The 26,295-nt window shown below is 40.7% G+C and overlaps 1 long non-coding RNA gene across 5 annotated transcripts in view; it reads right to left on the reverse strand.

The window, feature by feature from the left end:
- The window catches only part of LOC146817367 (uncharacterized), a 302,612-nt gene that overhangs the window by 181,095 nt on the left and 95,222 nt on the right, over positions 1–26,295 (reverse strand). For all 5 annotated transcript variants that reach the window (XR_014962996.1, XR_014962993.1, XR_014962994.1 and 2 more), the window contains one exon: positions 25,469–25,528. This is a non-coding gene — a long non-coding RNA (uncharacterized LOC146817367). The remainder of the gene's footprint in view (positions 1–25,468; positions 25,529–26,295) is intronic.

Here is a 26,295-nt window from a genome sequence, read left to right on the forward strand (position 1 = left end):
CAGACCAGGTACCTGCCTACAGTCTCTGTGCTGCTGGCCTGTCAGTTTGGTAGAGAGTACAACTTCCTCCACTGACCAATCTTGCACATTGCTGAAAGGAGGACAGGCACTGGTTCAGTTTCCTCCTCATCTCCCTCATCTGTGACCAGTAACATGGTCATGTCTGCCCTGTCATGGTAGGGTTCCAATCTATTGACATACTGGACCCTATGAGGATTCATGGGGGTGTTATGGTCGACCAGGTAGGTAACCTCACCCTTCTTCTTAATGATTGGATAGGGTCCACTCAACTTGTCATGGAGGGCCCTAGGAACTAAAGGCTGAAACACCCACACCGATTGTCCTGGACTACACTCAGGCATTGCAGCCTTTTGATCATACCAGTGCTTCATGAGCTTTTGGCTGGTCTCCAGCTTCCTGCCTGCTTTGTACATGTACTCTGCCATGTGAGATGTCAAGCCTAGCACATAGTCAAGCACATTGGTCTTTGCATACTTGAGAGGCTTTTCCAAAAGCTTTATCAGCAGGCACAATGACCCCCTCACAAAATTGTGTGAGTGGTCTGAACTGAAATGGGACTTACCTCAAAGGAAAGATATGTTAGTGAATAGAGTAAAGGTATACAGAGAGAGGACTAAAGGCCCAGAACAAATAAAGTTGAACATTAAAATCACCAAGGTGAGGTGCAAATAGAGAACTCCTCTAAAATACAAAGAAAAGGAGGTTATACAGATAAAAAGAAACACACCCATGCAACACCACAAGTACTTTAGGAAGAAAGAGTATTCAGGAGCGTAGAATGGTTTACTTTGTAAAAAGCTACAGGAGAGAAAAGAGCTTATTTTGGTGTGCCTATAGACAATAGTTAGAAATAGCTATAAGGGCAGTCTCCACGTAATAGTCAGGACCAAAACCATATTGTACAGGAGCAAACAGACAACTCACATAAAGAACAAAGGGACGTGAGAGAAAGCAATTCATTCAAGAATTTTGGATAAGGGACAAGAGTCATGTCAAAAATCAGAAAGGTCATTAGGGTCAAATGACGTTTTTAAGCAGAGGATACCAGATCGAAGTGAAGCACTCAATAGTGGATTAGGTAGGAAAAGAAAGGAGTAAACATACAGGCATATTTACAAGGGGATTAGGCTACTGATGTGCCAGTGGCGCAATGCCCTGCACCATATTTACAAATTGGCGTTAAGCCACCTTTTGAGACTTAACGCCGTTTTGAAAATATGGCACCCTTTCCCGCAGGTATCTGCATGAAAGGGGCATGCAATGGGTGTTGCTGTGGGTGTTTCACCAGAACAACCATAGGGCCTTATTTATGAGAAGTGACGCATCGTTTAGTGAAAACAGCGATGCATCACTTCTCAGTGCGCCCTCCTTGCGACATGATGGATGGATCATATTTACTGTATGACACATCATGTCGCAAGGAATGCCAGCTACGTCAGTATTACTGACGTATCTGTTGGTGCAAAACAGACGCATTGCTGGAGTTTTTACGGAAGCGTGACACAACTCCAGCAACGGGCATGCGTCAGATATTGACACAGTACCGTCCTAGAAGTGGCACACTGAAATCTTATAGATTTCAATGTGCCACTTCCATGAGGCTTGGATGCAGGAGAACGTCCACCCTGCATACATTACACCTGATGCAGGTAGATGGTGGCGCAGTGGTTTACAAAGTGACGCCTCACAAGTGATGCGTCACTTTGTTAATAGGGCAAAACGTGGCGCATTTTTTACATCATCGGTGCATCACAAAAAGTGACGCACCAGTGGCGTAAAAGTGATGAAAGGCCTCATAAATAAGGCCCACTGCTTGTAGACGCTCCCCTAGATTTATAAGGATGTGTAAATCTGGGGCACCGCCCAGAACTAACACCATTCAGTAGCAGGCGTTAGAATGGCTCAACAAAGAGAAATACTATGTCTCCTTGTTTTTGCTTCTTCAGAATGCAGCACGCAAAGAAAGAGCAAAACGCCATTAATGATTGTGCAAGAAGGTGTCCTGCACCTCCACATAAACAATCATTATATAACAATAATTTTCTACTTATATGTGTGCTGCAGAATGCAACACACAAACAAGTAGCAAATCACCATTATTGATTGTTTATATGCAGGAAGGGACACCTTCCTGCACATAATCAATAATTCCATGCAATGCAAGCACCCTTGTACTATGGCGCAAGGGTGTCTGTATTGGCCCTAGGCAGCTATTTTTAGCAGTTATGCCAGGAAATCACTGGGGTGCACCATATTGTTGTAAATACAACACATCCCTGCATTTTGAAAATGGCAGTGCTGCGAAGTTTGCCGCAGCGCAGCGCTCTGCCACTTCCTTGTAAATTTGCCCCATAGTTCTCAAAAGAGGAGACTGAACGAGATCAGTTGGCGAGTGTAATATGGAGCGCCCGACAGCCGAGAACTCCAAGATGGCCCACAGCCCTCGACCGCCAAGTGAGGAAGTCGGCGGTCGAGAAGCACCGGAGACCCAAGCAATGACATCAACAGTCGGTGAACAGTGGAGACATCGAACCCGGAGGTGAAGACTAGCAAAGAGGGAGGTGGACCAGTGAGGAAGAAGGACCAACCAAAGAGGAAGCGCAGGAGAGCCAACCAAATAAACCGGAGGGAGAAGAGACAACCAGAGAGACCGAGGCTTGCCCAGGACAAAACACCAAAGTATCCGGATGTCCCAGAAGGAACCCGGATGATATGGTACCCCTTGCTGCGGTCCCGGATGACCGTGGCCCCAGGCAAGTGCCTTTCCTCCTATATTTAAAGAAACTAACAGGGAGAGTGGTGAAGGGGAACACAGTATGACTGGGGCACAGTCATTGTTTAATTCCACACCCCTTTTCCTTCACACACTGGTGATGGAGCAGCACATGTGAAGGGTAGTGTACTAGTGTACTACTGAGACATTAAGCAGGAGACTGACCCGTGCTTTTTTCTTGTTTCTTTTGGCTTTTCCTATTTCAGACAACATGACTGTGTTGTAAGGACTGACGGGTCTTGAGAGGCGACCTACCTGAAGGGGACTTGACGTGAAGGCTCATTCAGCAGGAGCTGGAACCCCAGAGACTCTTGTGTTACCTCCTTCCCAACCAGCAGGAGCTGGACCCCAGATATATTTGTGTTTCCCCCTTCTTGCTCAGCAGAAATGGGGCCCCAGAGACTTTTGTGTTTGCCTTTTCACCCAGCAGGAAAAGATCCCAGAGACTTATGAGATTTACCTTACCCTGTTTAGAAATGGTTAACAACCTTAATCAGTACCCACACAATAAAACCTACTAGGCATGACCAAGTGCCTCATCCTTTAGCAGCAGGCTTTCTGGTGTATCACCCCTTTTCTAGGATAGGAACTTATGACAGCGAGGTGCTGGATTTGTCAGAGTTGAAGAGGATGACGTTGCCATCTTCATCATTTTGTCACCTCTTGTATTAGTTTTATTTACTCCAATTAAGGTTGAGACATTTTGGTCTAATATTCTTTTGAGAGCAGTAGATACATTTCCATATCCTAAATGAACTGTTAAAAAATGAAAAACTGATCTGCTTAGATCAAACGTTTTTCTACTGAACCCTGCTAATTAATTAATCAAGGTCAATAGGGGTCTTTTTTGATTAGTACATTTAAAAAAATCTCCAGTCTAACTCCTTCGTATGCATTTATTGTGCATAAATTACAAATGTCTTATACATCAATGCATTATCAAATTTGTTAATTCAAGAGTGATACCATCTCCATTTCTTGTTCCCTGTCTTTTACAGGTCAAGGTATGGGGGTGACTGAGCAGGAGGAACGAAGAGGTAAGAAAGGAAAGCAACAAGGAAGGAAGGAAATAAGATACCGGACAGAAAATGAGAAAAAGAATGTGAAAGAAATATGGTAGAAAGGGATCAAGAATGGCATTTTGGGTGACAGGAAAAGAAAAATATTCAAAAATTCAAAGCATGGCATGCGTATGAATATTTTCAAATTCTTACTCGCCGAACGTCCGTTTCATATTTCCTTTACCAGCTAGTACCTCTGTTTACAATTCCCATAATGAATTAGGCGTTCCATATATTGCAGACATCATTAAAGCTCAGCCTGCTTTATTATGGCATAGGATCTGGACTTCTACCAGAACTTGTCTTAACCAAGATATTATTAAAGACAGCATGAAGCTGGACCAGGTTACTAACATCACCTGGTTAAAGTACATAAAAAACTTCATATAGGACCTTGGGCACCCTAATTACTATAATTCCCCCGAATCCATAAACTCTGTCTCCAGGAAGGAGTTCAAAAGAATTTGTATGACTCACCTGGAGGCAAACAGATTTACTTTAGAAGCAAATAAACCGGCAGTACAACGGCACCAATGGATTTTAACCACAAACACTATACAGCCGTATCTACATTATAATCTAAGTGGATATGATAGATATGTTTTGACCCAATTTACATTTGGGATTTTTTACAGCTTGATAGGTTTTCCCGAAATAAATAATTAGTCAAAACAACTATGCTGTTGACCACGTGATAATCAGTCTTTGCAATTATCAATGCACGTGGTTTTATTTTGCAAATTTTACAAAGGAGGTGGATTCAGGCAGTTTTAAGATTAGGGGGGTGGACCCAATGCCGAACGGCGTTTTTATTTTTGCAGTTTTTAGACAATGAATGTTTTACCAATGCAATTGCCTGTTTATTAAAAAAGTATGTTGAGAATCAGAAAGATCGTTTCGATTTAAACGTCACACAGACATGTGTTTTTGATATTCTGTGATTGACTTAATTCCATGAGGCATCGATCTAATCGCGATTTCTCTTTCTTTTAATTGCCTGTGCTGTGCGTCTACAAATAAGCATTTTTGCAAGATGATGTGTTTTTAATTGTTGTGTCCGCTTTTGTGATTTTACACGCATAAATTTGAATAAAGCTTGTTCTGATTCCGAACATTTCATTTCAGTTTGCTTCATTTTCTCTCAACAGTATTTCCTTATTAACTGCTGTTCAAGCTTTGCTTTCCTACGTTAAGGAGTGTATAAAAAGTTCACTTTTTGGGCAAACGAAAAAAGTTAACATTCCTTGCCCTTTCTGGATAATTTCGTCCAAGTGTCATTCAATTTCCTCAAATGTCATGAAACTTCTCCAACACCACTGCCTATGGAAATCGTTGCCAGGCACAGCTGATTGAATGCTGTCAGACAGATGCAAACACCCTTGAGGAAATCAGGAAAAAAGCTACCCTGCGGTCCTCGTCTTGCTGCCTCTTTAGAATGCCAAAGACTCTGGGAATCCGAGGCAACCCTGTAGCAACCTGAGGCACCTGACAATGTGTAAACAGCACGTTCTGCCAAAAAATGTGACTTCTGAAGCCCATAGAAAATGTATAATTGCATTATTGGATGGCACATGTGAGCCAATAATGGTCTTGCTCAAAATTCCAGTCAATTAGCAGCAACATTGTGTAATTACCTGGACTCAGTCACAGTTGTTTCTTTCCAGAGGGTTCACAATGAACACAGCTTTTTTTTCACAGAAACATTGTACGAGGTACCTATCGTACTTCTAGGAAATAACTTCCATGAATGAACAGTGCAATTCATTTTTGAGTCTTAAAGTTTGGGCAAGAAGAAATACTTGGCTTCACTTCTTGAAACATTGCCCAACAATTAAAAGAAATACAATATAATAGTTAATTAAGCTTTTTTTACATTCTTTCTCCACCTCTTCTATGTGCATATCACTTTTTTCATATCAGTCTAGAAGACCAAAGTGTAAGCAAGAAATAAATTAAATTATAATTATGGAGAAATGCTGAACGCCTTTGATATACAACATTGGAGAGTGGTTTGGCTCAGCCCGATTGAGCGATTGCAACAAGCAGGGGCAGCCCTGCACCCCAATCCTGGGGCCAATAAAAAATATGAAAGCAACAATGGTTGAGGGAACGATTAACAAGTAAAACAATTATAGCACATAATGACCCAACATAAAAGGACAATTTTGCAAAAAATAAAAAAAATAAGGTACACACAATCATTTATCAAAAGAGAAATTTGTTAATAAAGAAGTATAAAATACCCAAATAAACAATAGTATGCTGGTGCACACAAGGTTTCAAAAACATATACAATTGAGAAAATATAAACTTAAGTGTAAATAATACAAAAACAAGTTTGTCAGATGACAAAAACAAAACACAATATATGCTTCTCCTTCATTTCTGCCAAGGAAGGCGTCAACTTTGTTTCGACCTTGCTACTTATCAGGTCATCATCGGACATTACCAAACATAGAGCGCAACCATCAATTTTCAGCCTGTAAATAAGGACAATTACTTTAAAACAGTGGTACCGAAAAAAAAATTGGGGGTTATAGCCAATAAATGAGACCATGACACAAGTCCATTCAACTAAGTGTCATGCATACCATGGTAGAGTGTGGAGATGGAAAGCCACTAGGTGATCAAAGAGCCATCACCAATTGCAAGTTTATATTATACACCCGAAAGTTAACATAATGAAACTTAGGGCAATACCACAAGGATACAACCACAGAGGTGGTATTTAACATATAATCCCTGAGCAATAGCATAAACCCTACAAGATGGTGTGAACCAATATTCAAGAAAGAGAAAAAGAACCTGAATAAAAAGGGGGCTAGGTCACCCTGTATTTACCAATACTAATAACCTCTCAGAAGAGAAATCAATGAGAGTCTCACATATAAATCAATCCAGCTACTTGAAACAAAAATACATACTTGTACAAGCTATATTATAGCTGCTCTAATGATCTAAAAAATTCAGTAACTAAACCAGCCACTTAAAATTAGAGGAAAACAAATCCAGCATAGCGTGGCATGAAGAGGCTCAAAGGAAGTGTGTATCCAAGTCACTTCCCAGCTAAAGTCCCTTCTATCCTTTAGATATTATGAAAGACAAAACCCTAATATAGGTCAAGAAAGTAATAAAAACTAGAGCTAGATAGAGGCAAAAAATACCTTAAATCACTGCCCACTCCTCTCGTCACTGTGTCTATAAAAAGGGCATGATGTAGCACTACTCCATGGAGGAGATAGAAGAAAAAGCACACAGGGCAAATAGTATCTCCCAAGACACAAATAAATAACTCGCCTTGTGTGCTACAAAAAGCAGTTAAATAAGAGGGAATAATTTAAGTAAGAATTTGAAAAATTATTATATTATGTCCCACTCATTCGAAAGACACTGCAATTGCAACAATCACATGTCGACGGTGCATATGCATGAATTAATCCACTATTCGGCGCTGCTGTCAAAAGCGCATGACAGATCGGCAAACCGATCATCTAAAGACTCAATCTAAACAAAAGTTGAAATAGAAAAGAGCGTTGCAATTAAACCCTCAAGGAAAATGACAAAGAACCTATATTTATCAATGGCAGATGGCTCAACCTGCCGCCTAAGAAAAAACTTACCACTTCTTAGAAGAGAAACCATGCAACGAAGAAAGGGAAACTGGCAGTGTGGTTTAGAGTAAATGCATCTGATCCATTTTGGATATAACCAAAAAAGAGACATAATTACTTAAAACCTACATGTTGAGGGGTGACAATTGGCAGATAAAAAATCACAGTGTAACACATAAAAGACAGCCAATGATGGAAAAAAACAAGGATTTGACTGATGTCTATGTACCCTCTTAATAGAAAGAATAACAACTACGTAAAGCAGTAAAGTATTCACAATAATCGATCCAATAGAGTGATGTTTATGCAAAACAGCTGAGTTACATTCTTCCAGTGCGTTCAGACCTCTATTAGTGCTGTCACATTTTAGGATCCACCGGCATTCAGCTTGGTTTAGCAATATTTGAATATCACCGCCCCTTGTGGTTTGTCTATATGGTCAATGACCTGCCATTTGATTTCATTCACATGATGGGCATGTTCTAAACGATGTGGCACCAGGGGGCATTCAGGGTACTGCACCAAATGTGACTCTAATGATGTGACAAACGTGTTTTAATTTGGCCAGCATAAGTAAGGTCACAGGGGCTCCAAGTGGCATACACCACATTTTGTGAGTTCCAATTAGTGTGATCTCTCAAGTTATGAACAATGTTGGCATGTAAAAATAGTTTGGTGTTAGTTGCAGAATCACACATAAAGCAGTTACCACATATGAAATGTCCAACAATTTTGTTTAGTCCACAAATAGATGCTAAATCAGGGGAACTAGTTTTGGGTGCACATGCACTTACCAAGTGATCCTGTATATTGCGTCCCCTCTTGAAGGAAAACAATGGCAGGTCATCAGAAATACCAATCGACCTAACCAAAGTCAATGATCATGCAGTTGTTTTTTCTCTTTCAAACCATCTTTTAGGGTTTATGCCATTGTACAGGGTTTATATAGTTAATACGACCTCCGTGGTTTTATCCATAAGTGGTGATTGCCCTAAGATTCATTAATTTCGGGTGAATAATATAAACTCACAATTGGTGATGGCTCTTTGATTGCCTAGTGGCTTTCCATCTCCACACTCTACCATTCTATGCATGGCACTTAGTTGAATAGTCTTGTGCATGGTCTCATTTAATGGCTATAACCCCAAAAAATATTTTTGGTATCCCTGTTTTAAAGTAATTGTCCTCATTCACAAAATGAAAATTGATGGTTACTCTCTACGTTTGGTTATATCCTGATGATGACCTGATAACTGGCAAGGTCGAAATGCCTTCGGCGCCTAGCTGTGCAAAAATCAAGAGGAAGTCTATATTGTGTTTTGTTTTTGTCATCTGAAAAACCTGTTTTTGTATTATTTTTCCCTCTGCCACAATTTTTTCTATCACACTTAAGTTTCTCAATTGTACATGTTCGTGTAAACTTGTGAGCACCAGTGCATTATTGTTCATTTGTGTATTTTGTACTCGTTTACTAACAGATTTCTCTTTTGATAAATGATTGTAGGTACATCATTATTTTTTCTTTTTTTCAAAATAGTCCTTCATTTGTTGGGACATCATGTGCAAAACTTGACTTACTTTTTAATTATTCCTTGAACCATTGTTGCTTTCATATTAGCCCGATTGAGCAACATCAGCAATCACGTGGCATTTTATTAATAATATGTTCATGTGGGGAGAGAGGAAGAACTCCAGAAAACTACTCATACCTTTGGCGATTCACTTCAGTGAACGAAATCCATTGTAGAGATTGTTTTTTTTTATTTGGCTGACCAGAATACCCTTCATATTCTTATTGACAATTAGCATTTTTGTTGTATTTTATACCACTGTTCCACCTTTCTAAGCACTGTAAATAAATGTTATTACTGTATCCAATTTAAATGTACTCATCTGCATTACACCTTATGCCTCAGAGGCATGCAACTCACTGACATGCACACCTATTTCCTTCAGAGCCATGTCAGTGGGGCAGATGGGCCTAAATAGGTTTTACTTTCTAGATAGGTAGAACTAAGTCCTCTGTATATCTCCTCACTGTCAGAGTGACAGAATTTTGTGAAATGTTCTAATTACTGCCACCGCTTTATTAAAGAGTTTCCGATGCTACACAACTCCAGATCTGTACTGTGATGATCCACAAGCACCTTGTGGTTAGTTCAATCTAGTGAAAAAATACAAACAATTCCCTGTGACCCATTTTGCTTAGACCCACCATTGTCTCCACTAGCCTTCAACTGGACTCTTACATTTAAATGACCGAAGTGGATGCAAAGGTTCTGCTTTTTGTTCATACAGTTGATTTGTAAACTCCGGGAGTTCCTCCAGTACCAGTAGATCAGATGCCCCCTGCTCTCCAGTAACAAAATGAGTCACCACAAGTGAAGTTCTTATTCTTGCTGCATGAAAATCAATGAGTCCAATACATGTGGAACATAGATGAATGATTTTGATTTCCCATTTAATGAAGGGGTTTGTAAGGGACTGCTCTTTTTGAATGTAGACCTCATCCAACAGGTTTTTTGTCTGATACTGCTGTTGTTTTGACCCTGAGTGCCTGATTCACAAAGGGCCTCCGCACTCTTGAGAATTCTCATTGAGGAGAATCCTCCCGAAGAGCAGAAACTCCCCCATGACTGCAGAACCTTCACCATGAGTGGGGAATTTACTATTCCCACTCCAGTCAGTGCAACAGTAGGGAAAGTGTTGGATAGCGGAGGGATAACATTTACTATTCCCACTCCAGTCAGTTCAAAATTAAAAACAAAATAACAAAAACAAAAAAATATTTAAAAAACAAAAGTAATAAATAAATAAAGAAATGTTAAAAATTAAAATACAAATATATTTAATATTAAAAATTAAAAAATAAAAACATATTATAATGTTAATTACATATGACAAATACCTACCAATGTTATATTGAATAAAATAAAAAATAAACTTCAAACAAATAAATATTTTAGTTAGAAAATATTTAGAAAAAATACATTATTCATTTTTTTTTATTTCCTACCCTATAGCACCACACAAATCAAAACCCACATCTAAATTTAACCAAAAATGTACTTCCACAATTAACATAATTAATTACCAATTCAATAAATATTATTAATTAAAAAACAAATTAAAACTAATGACAATTAATTAACTTCCCACACTTTAACTCTATAATCCCCACAAGCCACAGCTAAAATTAAACTGTAAAATGATTAATTACGCAATTAAAACTTATTTTCAATCATAAAAATATTACTATTAAACAACTAGTCAAGTCAAGTCAAGTCAAAAGTACTTTATTCGGCAGCCAAGAGCCATAAAAGCAAACCGTTTAAAACAAAAAGGAACATTTCATCAGAATACATTGTATGCATATAACTTGGGTCGCATACAGAAGGAGAAAAATGTAAAAATATCTATACTAGGTGATAAAATGCGTCCAACATTACTGTTTCAATGGTCACATAAAAAAACCTACAAAGGGTATATCATATAAAGTGCAGCAGTGCTAAACAATGAACCAAGACCATAAATATTATCTCATTAAAGTACATATTTACACTGACTGATAACACAGGATAGCTACTGCAACGGCAGTTTAGTCCTGTGTCTGATGGCCCCTATTAGTAAGCATGCCACCCCAAAACAGACCCTGGGAGAGGCTAGCATTTGAAGATAAAGCAGGGCCGGCCTGACTTGGACAAATTGACAATCTCTGAGTAGGGGAAAAATGTGTTTCCTGTGCAAGGAATTGTAATAGAAGAACATTAAATGGAGGGTATCCTGCTCTGAGAAATTGTCACAGGGGCAGGGTTTTAGTGATTCAGGTTTAGAGTAACCTTTGGGGAATGCCAGTAACCAGTGAACCATGTTCAGTCGAAATCTGGTCAAAACAAAACGGTGATATGCTTTGTTGACATAAGATAAATATGGTTGCATCTGTTGGCCCTGGCTCAGTGTGACAAACCTTCTCACTGAGGGTTTGGCTAGTTGGGTCTCCTCCCTACGCCCTTGCCGCCTGTCCATGAAGTGCTGTTTAAAATCTCTAATGGCAGTCTTACCCAGGGGACAGTCAGGAAGAGCTCGGGATGACCGAGGCATCTTGTCTGTTCCTTTATGTATTTCAACCAGGGAATGTGTAAAGCCCCCTCCAGTGCGGTGCAATCAGAAATTATGAGTTGGTTTAAATTTGGGGTAGGTCGAGCCCAGATTCTCAGCCAGCGTAACAAGGGGGCGACCGCAATCTGATCTGAAATGTAAACCGCCCCCAATTCTTCATGTAGACCACCCCACAGGACTTCATCTGCTACACCCAAAATAGGGACAAAAGGAGAGGGGGTGGCCTAGCCATCATATATCATAAAGACATCAGAGGCTCCTTTCAACCCGGTCCCCCTGACCTAGTTGAATCTCTGCTATTCAACTTTACCCTCTCTAATCACCAGTCCTTCATAGGATGCCTTGTTTATAGGCCCCCAGGCGAGAAAACTAGATTTCTAGCAGCCTTGAGCAAACTACTAGAAGCTGTAGCCTGCTCCCAAAGATTCACTCTTCTGGGTGATTTTAATTTCCATCTGGAAAGCAAAACATCCCCCGACACCCAGGAACTTATCGATCTTTTGACTGGGATCGACATGCCACAGTTAGTAATGGATCCTACTCATAGAGCAGGACACACTCTGGATGGGATCTTTTCCAATCAGCTTAATTTGAAAGTCTCCTCGGTCCTACCAGTGTTCTGGTCTGACCATTCAGCAATCCACTTTTCTATTCCTCTCACTATTTACGAAAAACCAGTCAACAAGAGAAACACCCCGAAACTAGCACGAAAATGGAAGAATATCACTGGGGACTCGCTAGGTAATACACTAAACACCACATTACCCCCCCCTCCAAACAATGTGGAGGAAGCAGCTAAGATCTATACTACCTGGCTGGACCGGGCTTGTTTACTCTTAGCCCCCCCTAAAATCATCCATACCACTCGGTCCAAACCTACCGCTCCATAGGTCACAGATCAAATAAGAGAACATAAAATAAGGTGCAAAAAACTTGAAAAAATCTGGCGCATGCACTATAGAGCAGCCGACAAAAAAATACTCAATTCGGAACAAAGGCGTTACAAGGAATCCATCCTGCTAGCGAAAAAAGCCTTTCTCACGAGACAGATAGAAGATGCAACCAACACCCCTAAAGAACTCTTCCTTACGGTCGCTTCCTTAGCAAACCCCAAACCTATGGAAATCCCAGCTAGCCTCTCACTTTGCGAAAGCTTGGCGAACTTCTTTCGTGAAAAGGTGGAAAACATCTTCCTTCCCTTAGATAGTATAGTGATGACCTCTTCACCGAGGGAGGCCCTTGAAGCCGCCAGACCCGAACCCACGCTTCTATATTTCCCGCCCATCACGGAAAAAGAAGTGATAAGTCGCCTACAAAAAATTAAATCAGGCTCCCCTCATGATCCCTGCCCCACAACAGTTACTAAACTTGCACCAGACGCAATTGCTAGGGCTCTTACTCCCCTCTTCAATCTGATGCTGGAGATAGGGGAATATCCCTCTAGTTGGAAGCAAGCTTCCATCTTACCCTTGCTAAAAAAACCCAATCTTGACATCACGGAGATGAACAATTATCGCCCGATTGCCAGACTCCCACTCCCGGCCAAAATAATAGAAGGTTACCTGAACACACATCTTAGTGCCTTCCTTAAATCGGCGGATGTACTGGACTCTTCCCAACACGGCTTCCGAGAAGGGCACAGTACGGAATCCGCCCTGATCAAATCCATGGAAGATATCAGGCAGGTGATGGATACAGGGGGTAGAGCAGCTCTGATCCTATTAGACCTCTCGGCAGCCTTCGATACGGTCCACCATAAGCTTCTGGTGGACCGGTTGAGGGCCTGTGGAATTCAGGGGAAGGCTTTAAAAATTTTACAAGCATTCCTGTCTGACAGATCTCAGACAGTGGCGCTGGGCGGCCACGAATCTCACTCCTTTGTGCTTCCTTGCGGAGTTCCCCAGGGGTCTTCGTTGAGCCCAACCCTTTTTAATGTATATGTGTCCACCCTCGCCCCGGTGATTCGATCATTCGGCTTTCAACTTACGGCGTACGCCGATGATACACAGATCGTGGTGTCCCTCCTTCCCGGAAATACAGAAAATACCGCTGACAGATTCAGAAACTGCATGCTTGAAGTTGGCCGCGGGATGGCACAAAGTTGCCTTAAGCTGAACTCTTCAAAAACCGAGGTTCTGCTCTTTGGTGACAGAGACAACTTTTGGTCCCCGAGATGGTGGCCAGACGAACTGGGACCTCTCCCAGATCCGGTGGACAAAGTGAAAAATCTCGGTATTCTGGTGGATACCTCCCTGACCTTTAAAGCCCAGGTGAATGCTCTTCTCCTCCCTCCATTTCATACTCAAAACCATCAGGAAAATACTACCTTATCTTGAGAAGAAACACAGGAAAACAATAGTTACGGGTCTAGTGCTTTCACGCCTAGACTACTGTAACAGCCTGATGTTAAACGCCCAGCAGAGCGTATTAAGTAAACTCCAGCTTCTGCAAAATGCAGCCGCTCGTCTTATCACTGACACACCCAAATTTGCCTCGGTTTCTCAGGAGCTGGGTAAGCTTCATTGGTTGCCGGTCCGTAAAAGAATCATTTTCAAGGCAGTCTGTATGGTCTTTAAGGCCCTCCACGATTCGGGACCTCGGCACTTGAAATCCCTTTTCCGCTGGCACAAACCAGCAAGAACTCTGAGGTCAGGACAACTGGCGCTGGTCACGGTCCCCAGAATTAAAAGAGCTCGCTGGGGAGGCAGGAGTTTCTCTCTTGGGGCCGCAGAGGCCTGGAATAAACTTCCCCTTGCGCTTAGACAAATCCAGAATCTGATGGCCTTTAGAAAAGCTCTAAAAACATGGCTCTTCACTCAGTAAGCACGCTTCAACACACCAGTTTATCTTTCTAGCGCCAGGACACCTCCGGGTATCAGAGCGCTCTACAAATGTGCAAAATAAATAAATAAAATAAATAAATAGATTAAAAACAGGGGTAGCACTAGGGACCGCAAGGAGTTTACTCATAAAATGATTCTCGGCCCCCTGAATTCCCTTCACATCCTTGTAGCCCCAGATGTCACATCCATACGTGGCCATGGGGATACATTTTGCATTATAAAGCTTCAATAACGAGGGCAGGGGCTTTGACCCCAATCTTTTTGCAAAATCCAGAGTAGCCCCTGCAACTCTGGCTAAAACGTTCTTTTTAAGTGTTCATTGCGCGCCCCAAGAGCACAACTAATTATAAAGTAATAAAATGTATTTACTCCGCACCCTTTACCTCTATAAAAGTCACACACAAAAATAAACAATTACCCCGATTAAATATCAATTAATTAATCAATATTAATAAACAAATAATTATAAATTAATCGAACTCAAATTACTTTCCACCCTTTACCCCATAAATCCACAATGAACACCTAAAATTAATTATACAATTCCCATATTAAATTTACAATTAATTAATTAAACTTAATTAATATTTAATTATTAATTAGCTAAACATAAATTACTTCCAACCCTTTACCCCTATAAACACCACAACCCGCACCTAAAATTAATTACACAATTCCCATAATTAATTTTCAATAAATTAATTAATATTAGTTTACAAATAATTGTAAATTAATCCAAAATAAATTACTTCCCACTCTTTACCCATATAAACCCCAGAACCAGCACCTAAAATTAATTACACAATTACCATAATTAGTTACCAATTCATTCATTATTATTAATTAACAACCAATTATTAATTAATTAATAATACATTACTTCACACAATTAACACTATAAAATCTCAATCAAATAAATATTGATAAATAAAAAATAATCATTAATTTATTAAAATTAAATTACTTTCCATCCTATTCTCCTATAAACCCACAACCCGCTACAGAACTAAAAAGTATTAGATTTAATTAAAATAAAATTAATACCTACTCAAAATGTAACACATATATTAAAAGATATAAACAATTCCTATACAAAAGAAATACATCACGTACATTTAAAATATATACTAAAGTACATAACACTTATACAAGCAATATTTTAAACAACTATATTTTTGAAAATGATATTAATGACTTCTATATTTTTTGAATCGATATTTCTTACCTTAAATCGATAATCTTGACCACGATATTCTTGATGTTGATATTTCTAACTCACGATATTTGGGACTCGATATTTCTGTAGGTCGACATTTCCAACTCGAGTTTTTGTCTGCACCCCACTTAATACTACCTAACACTACCTAAGACTGCATTTAACCGACATCTATTAAAATACTAAGCCTAACTATCTAACTATATGATCAAATATAAAACTTTTTACAAATCAGAGGGGAGGAAAAAGTGGGAGACAGAGGCTATGCTGACTTCTGAGGTACGGTGGTAAGGACCTGCTGGTAACCATGGAGGAGTCTACTGTTTTCCAGCATTATTTTGGTCAGTTTTCACATCTGTTTTGTCAGGATGTTAGAGCTCTTTAGTTGTTTAGTCTGATGTGTGGCCCTCCCAGACCCAGTAGTGAAGATGGGGTATATTTGGAGGATAGTTACAGCATCTTTCCAGGTAACCTGCAATTACCTAAACACACACACATACAGGTTTAGGGACCTTATTTAATTAATACTGAATGGGGGTATGCCTTACTTCTGAAAGACAATGCAGGCTGTAATGCAGACACATTTTAAACATGGGTGTAGACTGCCTGTGTAGGTGTTGCTCTACAGACAGTGGGCCTGCACTAGGAGACATAAAAAAACAGAAGATTGGGCCAGATTTACTCAGTCTTTGCATTGCTGTTGCATCGTGCAAGGCCCCACAAGGTGATGCAAGGCATCGCAAGTTGCTAACTTGCATTAATATGCATTGGGAAGGGGCTCCATAAATGGAGCTTGTTTGATCCCACTGATCCACCAATCCACCAATGTTTTTTTGTTCATTCCCAGATTAATAAAGACTAGTAAAGCTGGGAATGTGTCAAAATGTTACGCCATCCCAAAAGAGGAGCAACGGGGAAAATATCCTTCTTTATCCTCATTATGTCCTCTTTCTATGTGTGCTGCATGCCCCTTCTTGAGCCTATAGCGCAGGCAATCTTGCACGATGCCACAAGTGCACCATCATATATAGAGAGCAGGAATGCCCCATAATTAAGTAAATGTTTGACCCAGCGCTGCATTGCACAAGATCTAAGTGAATCTTCCCAATTATGTATACTTAAAAGTCATTGATGCTGTTAAGAGCTCAGGCAGGGCAGAGTCACATTCGGATGGGCTGACAGTGTTGGGAGCCATGTGCATAAGTGAATCTCTGCTTCATATTATGATCTCAGCACATATAAGTAAAGACCCAGGCCTGGGGAAGCTGTGTTGGAACATGGCAAGGACATTCCCCACATTTCACAGATACGTATCTACAACTTTGTTTATGTTATGAGAATAGGACTGTTAAGCTGACATATATTTTAACTGTACATCAATCTGATATGCGGTAGTGATGGAACTGTCAGTCGCACATCTATTCCCTAGTAGCTAGAACAGTTTTCGGTGCCCATCAGGATAGAAAGACATCCCACTACCTAGGATGTGACTGGCCACAAAACCCGGGAGAGGGGCACTTGTGGTTATAACGTTTTTTCTAACTGGGTACTATCCCGGCACTCTAATGTAGAAAATCACAGTATCACAAAGTATAGTGAGAGGTAAAGTGTAACACAGCAGTATTCGTGCTCACAATCCTGGCTGTCCCCCAATGTTCAAAATAAACAATATTGTACCAACAAGTTGTGATTGTAACACAAATTATTTAATTTGCACGTAGTTCTGAATTACAGTGTTTGCAATATACACAAATGGTCCCTTTACAGTGCACCAGTTTCTACTACCGTGGAGACGTTGTAGTCTTAACACATGTTATTCAATGCATACGTAGTTCACAATTACAGTGTTCTGCTTGCTTTATGCACATATGCACACGTAGTTCAAAATTACAGTGTTCTGATTGCAAAATGCACAAATGGTCCCTTTGCAATGCACCAGTTTCTCGTGCAATAAAGACAAGTAATAACGTATCCAAAGTTCAGAAGAATGGTGATCCAAAAACAGCCGACACGTGTTTCGTTACCGATGTAACTTTTTCAAGGCTGTTGAAGTAAAGGTTATAGAACACTTAAAACTGATCCAAATGTACAAGTTAGCTTCCAAGAGTAGTTCAATAATTCCACGGTGTTCATGTGTGTTAATTCCAGTCACATATAAAGGAAGTGACCAAGCAAAGAATTTCGGTTCGAAAAGTAGTAAAGTTTCCATTTTTCATTGGTTCAGTGATGTTCACCATAAACCCAATTGCTAGGAAAGCCAGAAGGCAGGAAAATAGCCCCAAACTCAAAGTCACAAACCAAAATATGAAGTAAGTAAAAAGTAAATAGTCAAGGAAGTGAGGTAGATGGAAGAGACCCAGGAAGGCCAAATAAATCATAGAGACGTGCTAGAATACCTAATCAAGATGTGCAGAATCTTGAAGTATTACCTTATTCAAATGATAGATTTGTACAAAAATTGTGCCATGTCATTGCAGTCCCAAGGAATGTTCCTCTGCTTGGGCCAAAATGCGTGCCGAAACCCTGTAGGTGAGTTCTGCCCAATCTGTCCGTGTTCTGAAATAGACACGTATACGTAAGCCACTTGAGAACAAAAATATGTCTGTGCTAGGCACGTCTCTTGGGACTAGCCCATCCACAAAATAGTCCATGACACCCCATTACTTTTTGTGGGAACTCCCTATATTAAGACTGAAGAGAAAGTTCTGCGGTCCCGATCGTCCAGGGTGCGAAATTCCGGGCCCTGGTGGGAATACTTAGCGGGATTCTGTAGTAATCAAATCAAACGCCTGACAAAAAGAGGTAAGAGAAAGAAACGATTTGTATCTATTGCTAAATCATGTCTATCGAGCAGAGCTTTCACTCAAAGTACTAAGGGGATAGCCTTTAATACGGGCTAAAAAAGTCCACTGTATTATATGCGATAAAACTTACTATAATTGGCTCGCTTCCAGGACCCCTCCTACGTAATAGGATATGTTGCAGTAGTACTCTTGAAAATGTCTAAATGGGACCTGAAGACAAAAGCCAAGGAGAACCAGTGATTACCTGGCCACCAAGTAAAGGAACAAGTAACATCGAAAGCGTGTGGGTTTAAATATCCGTTCTTACCCGCAAGGAATTTATGTTCAAACGTGGTAAGGTAGGTGTCAGAACTTCAGAGCAGCGCTATTCGAACACTGCCAAATGTTAGGTATGGCCGGAAATTGGAGAAAGAAACACTTAGTTCTTCCCATAAGTAAATGATACACCTATAAAACAACAGACCCATAGTCACCGAGTACTGGAGACAAAAAGTCACAGGTTAGCAAAAGGTCAGGTTGCATAAAGTGGTGAAACGCCCGAGCGCACACATTGAGGCAACCGTAAAGTATTTAAAATTCTAATAACGAAAATAGTCCTAGTAAACTGAGACAAGAACATAGATCTTACTGGTGTATCCTTAGCTTGACCGTGTAGCAGAATGTTCTGCCGGAAAGCACTATGGTAGGTGCCTGCATGAAAGAATGGTAATACGCGTTAAATATATTGTGGCGATATTACAAGAAAGACGTAAAGTCCAACCCAAAACTAGTCTCATTATCAACAGTGTATACCAACTATCCCATATTTACTTACTTAAGGTACACTACAATAGTTCAGCGGGTCATGCAGGCGGCGTCCGTCAAGGCGGTCTCTGTCGGTACCGCCACCTCTATTAGTATACAAACTTAGAAAGGGTAAATGGACTCCGTGTCTATGGTAGACTTCCTGTTCCGAGATTCAGAAAACAGGACTCCGTTTAATTCCAATATATCCGCCATATTGGAGTGGGAAATCTAGCATGAGACGGGCTGGCTTAATGTTGAATATATCGGCTGACCACTAACAGTAAATACGGTGAGTGGTTGCCGGAAGTAAGCTGAAAGGCCCCCTCATGTGCGTTCAGGCTTTTTGGGAGGGTAAATGTAGTACGAAAGTGTCTTAATGTCACCCTATCTTTAATAAGACATTGGTAGTAATCGTGTCCAAGAAAGGCAGAATTTGTTCTCTCTCAGCCCTTGAGAGAACCTTCTATCCAGTCCAAAAAGAGTTGCAAAAGGAACCAGTAGACAAAGAAGTGAAATGCCATAGAGAGCCGGTAAGCAGAAAAAGAAAAGGTGAAAAATCATAAAGGAAAATAAACATAGATGAGGGAAGATCTATGAGGGTTAACAGACACAGTACATCCCATATCATTTCCATTTTTATCTCCCAAACCCTAACAAGTTCATGTATAGATGCATTCTGTGTAAGGACATCTAATCTTTGAGAAAAACCTGTAGCTCCCTATCAAAGTTGATGCCCTGTTCTACGGCCCGTAGGCGAATAATCCATTGCGCCTCTAGCTTTCTAAGGGTCAGTGTCTGATCTCAGGGCCGCCTGCATGACCCGCTGAACTATTGTAGTGTACCTTAAGTAAGTAAATATTGGATAGTTGGTATACACTGTTGATAATGAGACTAGTTTTGGGTTGGACTTTACGTCTTTCTTGTAATATCGCCACAATGTATTTAACGCGTATTACCATTCTTTCATGCAGGCACCTACCATAGTGCTTTCCGGCAGAACATTCTGCTACACGGTCAAGCTAAGGATACACCAGTAAGATCTATGTTCTTGTCTCAGTTTACTAGGACTATTTTCGTTATTAGAATTTTAAATACTTTACGGTTGCCTCAATGTGTGCGCTCGGGCGTTTCACCACTTTATGCAACCTGACCTTTTGCTAACCTGTGACTTTTTGTCTCCAGTACTCGGTGACTATGGGTCTATTGTTTTATAGGTGTATCATTTACTTATGGGAAGAACTAAGTGTTTCTTTCTCCAATTTCCGGCCATACCTAACATTTGGCAGTGTTCGAATAGCGCTGCTCTGAAGTTCTGACACCTACCTTACCACGTTTGAACATAAATTCCTTGCGGGTAAGAACGGATATGTAAACCCACACGCTTTCGATGTTACTTGTTCCTTTACTTGGTGGCCAGGTAATCACTGGTTCTCCTTGGCTTTTGTCTTCAGGTCCCATTTAGACATTTTCGAGTGTACTACTGCAACATATCCTATTACGTAGGAGGGGTCCTGGAAGCGAGCCAATTATAGTAAGTTTTATCGTATATAATACAGTGGACATTTTTAGCCCGTATTAAAGGCTATCCCCTTAGTACTTTGAGTGAAAGCTCTGCTCGATAGACATGATTTAGCAATAGATACAAATCGTTTCTTTCTCTTACCTCTTTTTGTCAGGCGTTTGCTTTGATTAATACAGAATCCCGCTAAGTATTCCCACCAGGGCCCGGAATTTCGCACCCTGGACGATCGGCACCGCAGAACTTTCTCTTCAGTCTTAATATAGGGAGTTCCCACAAAAGGTAATGGGGTGTCATGGACTATTTTGTGGATGGGCTATTCCCAAGAGACGTGCCTAGCACAGACATATTTTTGTTCTCAAGTGGCTTACGTATACGTGTCTATTTCAGAACACGGACAGATTGGGCAGAACTCACCTACAGGGTTTCGGCACGCATTTTGGCCCAAGCAGAGGAACATTCCTTGGGACTGCAATGACATGGCACAATTTTTGTACAAATCTATCATTTGAATAAGGTAATACTTCAAGATTCTGCACATCTTGATTAGGTATTCTAGCACGTCTCTATGATTTATTTGGGCTTCCTGGGTCTCTTCCATCTACCTCAATTCCTTGACTATTTACTTTTTACTTACTTCACATTTTGGTTTGTGACTTTGAGTTTGGGGCTATTTTCCTGCCTTCTGGCTTTCCTAGCAATTGGGTTTATGGTGAACATCACTGAACCAATGAATGAATGGAAACTTTACTACTTTTCGAACCGAAATTCTTTGCTCGGTCACTTCCTTTATATGTGACTGGAATTAACACACATGAACATCGTGGAATTATTGAACTACTCTTGGAAGCTAACTTGTACATTTGGATCAGTTTTAAGTGTTCTATAACCTTTACTTCAACAGCCTTGAAAAAGTTACATCGGTAACGAAACACGTGTCGGCTGTTTTTGGATCACCATTCTTCTGAACTTTGGATACGTTATTACTTGTCTTTATTGCACGAGAAACTGGTGCATTGCAAAGGGACCATTTGTGCATTTTGCGATCAGAACACTGTAATTTTGAACTACGTGTGCATTGATGCATATTGCAAGCAGAACACTGTAATTGTGAACTACGTATGCATTGAATAACATGTGTTAAGACTACGTCTCCACGGTAGTAGAAACTGGTGCACTGTAAAGGGACCATTTGTGTATATTGCAAACACTGTAATTCAGAACTACGTGCAAATTAAATAATTTGTGTTACGATCACAACTTTTTGGTACAATATTGTTTCTTTTGAACATTGGGGGACAGCCAGGATTGTGAGCACGAATACTGCTGTGTTACACTTTACCTCTCACTATAATTTGTGATACTGTGATTTTCTACATTAGAGTGCCGGGATAGTACCCAGTTAGAAAAAATATATTTTAACTGGTCTACAGTAAATTTCTCTAGGAGGTATCTGTTAGAAATGGGATTCCGGGTTGGCTAAGGCAAGAACCGCCACTCTACTCAGAGTAAGCTAAATACACACTAAAAGATAACCTGGGCTAACCCTCTGGTAGCTTGGCACAGAGCAGTCAGGCTTATCTAAAGAGACAACATACAAATACTCCACACAGGATTACAACAATGGAGAATATGTATTTGAGTAAAACAAGACCAAATTGACAAAAATTGAATCAGTGGAAGTCGAGATATGATTTTTTAAAGATTAAAAGCAAAGACAGTATTTAGAAGTCACTAGCGGTCAAAATGTTTCATGAGGTCGCGAGGTAGTGGTCCAAATCCAAAGTTCAGGCAGATCGATATGGAGGGAAGGCTGGCTACAGGATCCATGCAGGGACCACTGAGAAAGTACCTTGAATGGAGCAAAGCATCGACAATGAGGGCACAATGCGCACATCTTTTCCATGCAGTCAGTTTGCTGCATCATCATCGAACTTCACTGAGGTGAAGGCAATGAGTTGTAGTCGATTAATGCAGAGATTCGTTGTTAGGTCGCAAGGGCTGTAGAACAGCTGCCATCAAACAGCCTCTGCTTCCGCCTCGAATGGCAATGACTCAGTTACGATTGGTGCAAAGGTTACAATATGTCTGTTTTGTAGCAAAACAGCTGCAGAACCCACTTCGGAGGCCCAGAACTTGGAGAGGGCAGCTCATGCACAGGTAGGACTCACAGAAGGCAGAGTTCAGCCACACCAGCAGATTTGCAGGAAGTCCTTTGTGTCCCAGAGGCTTCAGAAAACTGGAGGCATGCCAGCAAGCCCATGGAGATCACTTGGAGGGAAGGCAGAGTCCAGCTCTCCTTCAGTGGAAGGCAACAAGCAGTAAAGCAGTCCTTCCACAAAAACAGACCAGTTGAGTCCTTTAAACAGCACAGCAATCTTTCTGACATAGGTTCAGTTCAAAATCCACAAGTGCCTGATTTTAGGGGTCAGAGACCCAGTACTTATACAAAAAAAGTGGCTTTGATATAGGGGTGACTTTGAAGCAGCTTTAAGTGCACAAGGATCCCTTTCAACCCAGTCCTGTCTATCAGGCTAACCCTGGGGGTAAATCACTGCTTTGTGTGTGGACATGACACTACCCATTGAAGTGTAAGTGTTAGCCCCCCTCATTCCTCCCTGCCAAGAAAGACCCATCGGAATGAAGGTGAGTGCAGTTGAATGCTCAGAATGCAAATGAGCCCCACCTTCCTGTGTTTGTGGCTGTCTAGAGGAAATACACAAATTGCAGCTGTCACCCAATACAGATGTATACTTGAGGCAGGCTGTAAGACACAAAGAGCCAATAAGCGCAGTGAAATGTCCACTTTCTAAAATTGGCATTTCTAAAAACAGTAAGTTTAAATTCAAATTCACCAGTAAGGAGGATTTGTCATAACCATTCCAAAGATATCAAATATGACTTAGCCATTCCTTTCTAATCTGGAATTACAACTTTAAAGTGTTTTAAGTATTTCCCAGTGCTCTCCTATGAGAGGGTAAGACCTCACAGTAGTGAGAAACACATTTAACTTTTTCTCACTACCAGGACATATAAACCATACCAGTACATGTCCTACCTTTCATTTACAGAGCACCACCCTGCCCTTATGAATACTAACCCTGCGTGTAGTGGGCGTAGTGGGGCTACGCAGAGCATCACGGAGTGTGCCCAAATCTACGCGCACCCGCACACTCCGTGTAGCCCCACTACGTGCCGCCCACCTCCCTCCCGCCCTCATTTTAAAATTACTTAGAACCTTAAAAATAAAGAAGATTACTTACCTGAGCTGCGGCGTCCCGGGGCTCCATCTTCCCGTTTCCTCGATGGCTTCTTCCTCACAAATGCGCATGCATGGGCGGCCGCGAATGCGCACTTCTCCCGAGAAATGCGCATGCACGTGCGCCCGCGCATGCGCATTTGTGAGGAAGAAGTTAGCGAGAAAGCAGGAAGATGGAGCCCCGGGACACTGCAGCTCAGGTAAGTAATTTACTTTACTTTTAGGGTTCTAAGTAATTTTAAAATGAGGGCGGGAGGGAGGCGGGTGGCCGGCAACTCTGCTCCGCCGTAGCGTGTGCATAGTCTGCATGCTACGCCTACTTTGCGAAGCACGAAGTGGGCAGCACTACGCACACTCCGCGGGCGCCCACCCTTAATGAATACCTAGAGCCTACCTTAAGGGTGATATATATGTAATAAAAGGGGAGTTGCAAGTTTGGCAAGTAACTGCACACACAAACCATGAAGTGTCAAGATTCTTCTGTGGGCAGCACAAACAGTGCTTCAGGTGCACTAGTAGCATTTAATTTACAGGCCCTGAGTATATGGTACCCCCCTTTGCAAGGGAATTACAAGTAAACCAAATATTCCAAGCAGGTGTAAACCAATTATACCATGTTCAGAAGAGAGAGCACATGTCCTTTAGCACTCATCAGCAGTGCTAACGTGTCCTAAAGCCAACAAAAAGAAGGTCAGAAATAGAGAAGGAGGAAGGCAAAATGTTCGGGTCAACCCTGCAAAAAGGTCGATGTCCTACCATATCTAATGCCAGGAAGAAAACCGATATATGTGCATTGTAGACCTGTGCAATGTCAATCCATTTCATGTGGGTTAGTAACCACTGACCTTTATATGTGAGTGAAGTACAATGTGTACCTATATGGACCCTTGTTAAATAAATTATTTCTGTAAGCATGGGACTGCACATGCATCCATCCATAATGGTGTACATTATCTGGGTAGTAAGGTCTAGTATGTAAGGGTCCAGCAATACATATACAACATCCAGAGTGTATTCGTAACCTGCAGAATGAGTGTGTGACCACAATTGAAGCATTTGACATTGAACAGGTGAATGCAGCTGCCCTACCAAGGTCAATATGGATACAATGTACTTTGATGGTCAGGAGGAGGTCAGTTAAGGAACACATGTGGCGATAGAGCTTACACATGAGTTTGTGAGGCATGCTGCTATGGTGCCTGTGTTGGTGGTACTCACAGTCATTACATTATTGTTAGAAAATACATCCTTACCAATTTTACTATGTTAACATGGCCTTGTGAAGACAATTACATCCGACTTTACACATATAAATCATAAACTATGTGAGCACCACACATGTAGTTAACAACTCTAGTTTCATGTAGACATTCAATCCTAATGCTTATGCTTGTGAAGGGCCCGGCTACAAACTCATGTACTGTCGATCATCTATTAGTAAAGTACTATCATATACCTTCAGAGTTCTGATCAGGGAATGTGTCAATTTCTGCCTCATCACAAAGATTGTGTCCACCTGAAATATATAATTGAAGAGAGTTATTAGATGTAGCCACATCAGACACTCAACATCTTTTTTATTTCATAGCAAATATTTACATATTACATAACATACATTGTCATTATCTATCACGTATTTCACAAAAAGACTGAAAGTGATGTATTTGATTGATGTATTTGGATTTAATGTTGAGTCATGAACTACTGCTGGATAAAGTCAACAGAGAATTGAGGAAACAAATGCATGCTTTGCCTATCAAACTTCGATCTGCCAATACATGTCATGTACTTTTCAAATAATGTAGGGCTTTGTTTTTTCGCAGGATTGAAATAAAATTTGTCATGACTGTCATCTTGCTATACTGCACACAGGGAGAAATAAGTGGAAATAAGGGGTAAATTGTCAAACATTATAATGGGCAGCACAAAAAATACTTTAACATTAATGAAGTTTATAATCACACTTCCACTCAATGGTTTTCAACACATGTACAGCTTCTATTTTGAAATAATGAAATTAACAGCATAGTCAATGCCGCAGATTGTTTTGTTAGCGAAGTTCCAAATACTAGATTGATTATAAAAAATATTGCTATAACTTCATTATAATTTAAAGGGTAATGTCTACGCATATAACGTACTTTAAAAAATAAACAGTAGCACAGAATTGTTCCGCTGTTAGGCCTATTCCCCGTAGAATGCTAAGCCCTTTTTTGGCTATTTGATGGGGTTCGTGCATAGGCCTCCATAACTTTCTTTCCACATAAGGTATCAATGCTAAAT

Source organism: Triturus cristatus, chromosome 6 (genome assembly GCF_964204655.1).
Source record: "Triturus cristatus chromosome 6, aTriCri1.1, whole genome shotgun sequence".
In the NCBI taxonomy this organism is placed as follows: domain Eukaryota; kingdom Metazoa; phylum Chordata; class Amphibia; order Caudata; family Salamandridae; genus Triturus; species Triturus cristatus.